Source organism: Benincasa hispida, chromosome 11 (assembly GCF_009727055.1).
Source record: "Benincasa hispida cultivar B227 chromosome 11, ASM972705v1, whole genome shotgun sequence".
In the NCBI taxonomy this organism is placed as follows: domain Eukaryota; kingdom Viridiplantae; phylum Streptophyta; class Magnoliopsida; order Cucurbitales; family Cucurbitaceae; genus Benincasa; species Benincasa hispida.
The window spans coordinates 24,562,053-24,567,087 of record NC_052359.1 but is presented as its reverse complement, the minus strand read 5'-3'; positions in this window follow the sequence as shown (position 1 = coordinate 24,567,087).

Below are 5,035 nucleotides of genomic sequence, written 5' to 3'. Positions count from 1 at the left end.
AATATATGCATGATGTGAACATGCCAAGTATAGCATGTAATGGAGGATAATGATTGAATGAGATTACATGTGATCCTGCATTTGATTATAACAAAATTATGATTATGTGATTGAACTCCAAAAATATGTTTGTTAAGCTATTGTTATCTTAAAAGGCACCACTCACTGGCCTTATTAGCTCACGTTTTTCCAAATGTTTTCTTTATTCCCCGCCTCTCCCCCCCACCCCCCCCCCCAAGTTGCAAAAGTGGAGCGTTCAGAAAGGAGTCTACAACCACCAAAACACCAGGACTTGGTAATTTCTCAGGGCATGGCTCGGATCATGTAATAAAATAATATAAGGAAATTTAGCTACATGTATGTAATTTAGATGGTTATTGTAAACATGTTAAGGTTTTTAATAGATAAAAGGGGAACGTTAAATTAAAATATTATTACAGAATAGTACTAGTATGTCTTCATGCTTCTCTTCCAAGTCTTGGGCTAGGGCTAAAGAGGGGGTGTGATAGGCAACCCTTCACAGATCGTGTAAGTACAGCTCAGCCAATAACCGTTATGCCCCTGTAGTTACATCTAACACCTTAAGTACCACTGATCTCTCTAATTAATATAAGTCATAGTCCTACTATGACTGAGTCCTCTCTTCCAAAGAGAAGTCGTGGTCACTATGTTCAAGCCCCGGAATCAGCCTTTAAGGGAGCAATCTCTCCTACTTACCCCTGCTTCATGGAAGGAGTGAATTCCATTTTGTGCATTGAGTTCCTAGCTCCCAAATCAGACAAGTCCCCAAAAAGGTAGGCATGTTGAGTTGGCAATCTGGCCACTCTCACCTATACTAATCAAAGGACCACCCTCAAAGGCAAGAGTTTTCCAAAACACTCAGATTAAAGTCGTGTCACCTATGGTCATTTAGGTGAGATGTAAGTCTCTAGTATCAACAGCATTATATACAGAGTATAGCCATCTCGTCGTCCGGTCTTATACAAACTCTTTGTATAGGACACCCCGTTCGCACGTCTCCACATGAATGGTCAGGATCTTACCATATGGTAGTAGTTTACAACACTTGCAAACCTCTACAAAGTGGGTCGTATCCGTAATGTCACCAGGATCAGGTATCCCACCTTAATCCTTATACTACAGACCTATTTAGGTTATCACATAAGGTTGATCCACTTGTATATCACATATACATGTTTAAGTTTACATAGGATAGCCATAGAGCTTTGTTTATTGGATGTGAGTAAATGCCAAAATGAAATAACAATTATTTTATTTATAAAACAATGTGTATCACTACAAACAATGAGACTCCGGGAGAATTAGGACATCAATCCTAACAATCTCCCACTTGTCCTAATGCCTCAAGAGACTAATGTACAATACAATATAAAACATGTACAATATACAATAAATTAGGCATACCCCAGTATCTTCTCCCATTTGCCCTAGACAAGGTGCCATATGTCCCGTAGACCCAGACTCTCCAGGTGACCCTCGAACACTTTAGCCATAAGAGCCTTTATAAAAGGATCAGCAACGTTGTGCTCTGACATAATCTTTGTGACTATCACATCACCGCGATGCACAATCTCCCTGATTAAGTGGTATTTCCGCTCTATGTGCGTACCCCGATGATGACTCCGAGGCTTCTTTGAATTTGCCATAGCCCCGCTGTTATCACAATACATAGTGATAGGAAAATCCATATTTGGAATACCTTCCAAATCTGAAAGGAATTTTCTTAGCCAAACAGCTTCCTTAGTTGCTTTACAAGCGACTACGTATTCAGGTTCCACAGTGCAGTCTGTGATGCATCCTTGCTTAATGCTTCACCATACTACAACCCCTCCATTTAGAGTGAAAACTGACCTTGATGTTGATTTGTGAGAATCTCTATCGGTCTAAAAGTCAGAGTCCATGTATCCTGTAAGGATTAGATCCTTATCTCCATACATGAGCATGTAGTCCCTCGTTCTCTGAATATAGATGAGGATCATCTTGTCCGCTATCTAGTGATCAAATCCTGGATTGGACTGATACGGACTTACAATCCTTACTGCATAGTAAATGTCGAGTTTGGTCCACAACATTGCATACATTAAGCTTCCTATAGCTGAAGCATAGGGAATCCATCTCATCTCCTCAACTTCTTGAGGTGTCTTAGGACATTGATCCTTAGACAAAACGATTCCATGCCTAAAGGGTAATAAACCCCTCTTAGAATCCTGCATCCTGTACCGGATCAACATTTGATCGATGTATGATGCCTAGGATAGGGATAACCGTTTGTTCTTACGATCTCGAATGATTTGGATCCCTAGAACGTACTATGCCTCACCCAAATCTTTCATTTGGAACTGGGCAGCTAGCCATTTCTTAATGTCAGTTAGATACCCTACATCATTCCCAATGAGTAGGATATCATCCACATATAGTACAAAGAAAGCTACTGAGCTGTTGATGATCTTCCTGTATACACAAGGCTCATCAACATTCTGATCAAAGCCAAACGACTTGACAGTAGTTTCAAATCTGATATTCCATGATCTAGATGCCTGTTTCAGCCCATAAATGGACCTATTAAGCTTGCAAACATTTTTTCTATTGATTTGGAACTGTGCCCCTTAGTTGAGTCATATAGTTAGTCTCTTTTGACGAATCGCTGATAGGTATGATTGATGATGTTCTATGCTCGAAATGATGCGATACTACTGCTAGATATCCGTTAATTATGGCTGTTCACGTAGTATGCCATGCGTTGTCACAAGTTTCCTTACGATGGAACCAAGTATAATTCCACCGCAAGTTTCTCGGTGTGATCCGAGGTCGAACTCGGGACTATTTTAGGTTATTGTGATATGTTCACGATATATGCGACCAGGTTTTCAATCTTTAAAAAATGTGTTTGTACAGGTATATAAATTGTGATAAAATAAAGTAAAGTAGTAAAGATGCGATAATAAAATAAAATACAATAAACTTAAGCTAGATGATACAAGATATAGGCTTCATGTTATAAGATGCTGGGGTCAAGTCTGGTTGTGAAAGTTATGCAAGGACGTGGAATGCGGCGGCAAGTCTTATGAACAGAATAGAAAGAGAAAGATAAATAATATAAACAGCGCAAGTTCTCAATTGCGTTGAAGATAGAAATATTGTTCCGCTCTTCTCTTGGCGTACACCTTTTAGTGATCGGCCACATTCCCACATGTCTGTGGTGAAACAAAGAATAACGTAATGAATGCAAGGTTATTTCCATGTCTGAAAGTACTACTCGCTTTAGTTAACGCATTCTTCTAACCCTCTCTCGATAGATCAGAATGGCATCTTCACTTCTGCTCTCACAGGTGAAGATGCCGTCTAGCATGCCTTAGCTAAACACATTTTATACCTTGAACACAGATTAAGTACTTGTTTGATTCATATTAACTATCAGGGGATTGAAAAGACATCATGGAGAAAATAATTAATGGAGGAATGGAAGTAGACAGAGAATGATATATGAAAGCTATCCAAACATTTAATATATCTATTAAGCATTTGATACATGGTGTGTGAATGAAAAGATAAAGAGAAAGTGAAATACACCGATGAAAGAGATAGAACAGATACAAACAAGTGTCAATGTCTTGGCACTGATTCGATGAAGATTTGCTTGCCGGATAGGATGGATTTGATGGTAGGGAGAGCTTCCCTCTCAGGCTTGCTCCACCGGTAGCAGAGATCTATGCACAGAGCTTCCGATCGGGTATTCGGCAGATTAGATATGAGATTCACCTCTCGACCTTATCTTATCTTCTTCCCGTATTTCTTCACTTAAGCACTCAGCTTAGCCTTTTCTCTCAACAGTTTAGCAGCACTTAGCCTCGTATCAAGTAGCATAAGTTTTCTCTGAAATCTATAGGGTATTTATAGGTGCAAATCTTTGACTCCGGCTTTGTGGTCCCCACTGATGGTTATGGCAATTCCGAAGATGGAGGAATATTATTCCTTCTGTTATGCAATCAGACCGTCAATTCTGCACAACCGTTAGTTGTACACATGTCTCAATCCTCTGCTTTTGCGTTGCTCAGCTGCATCTTTCGATCGTGGATTTGCATGTGGTGTTGTTTTTATTACCTCATGTAGTTGAAAGTTAGCTCTGGATTGACTCTCGCATTGCGCTGTCATTTCGATGATTGTCTCTTCATTGTTGATTGACGGGCACAATGTGATAGGAGAAAGCGTTGATCAGTTTCTCGTGAGCCTTGAGCTCAAGCGGTGACTTGGTTTCCTGCAAATAGAGTAAAATTCGGCTTGTCCTCCATATTTATTGGTGTTAGTGGGTCTAATTGCGATCATTTATAATTATTGTAATTCTAGGCTAATCTTCAATATAATCGGCACATATTTACTAACTTTTGGCTGCAATATCTAGATAAGATGGCATAAATAACTTCTACTAAGGCAATCATGCTCAATTCCTATCCTCTATTTTTGCGACGATTGGTTGCTGCGGAATGTTTCACTTAGGCACATTCTTAACATTGAATTTCCTTCTATCCTAGCTAATGTCTTAGCAAGCCCTGCTTTATTGTGAAACCCGGATTTCCATTTTTCCTACTTAAGTAGGTGATTAAGGGATTAAACTAGGTGGAAAGTTAAATCCTATGTTGAGAGTGAAGGGAATTTTCTAAATGTTGAATAGATTTTTGTTGATAGCTTTGAAGTTAAGCTTAAATTGATGGAAAATTGACTAAGTGTTGGACTAGGCATTTCCTATGCATTGGCCATAAGATCTTGGAAAGATTACTTGGGCAAGGGGAGAATTTTTGAAGTAGAAGTAACGAATGCCTTGAAAGGTTAGACCAATGCATTGGACTCATTGGATACGTTTGGTGAAGGAAGGAGTTGAAAGAGATGCGTTGGAAGGGTTGTTGGTGATGGCATGTGGTTGAAGAAAAGGCAACCAAAGGTGCATGGGGTAGGACCGAGGACAAGGGTTAAGGCATGCGGTATGCGTCGATGCACGAGCCCATGCGTCGAGCACTGC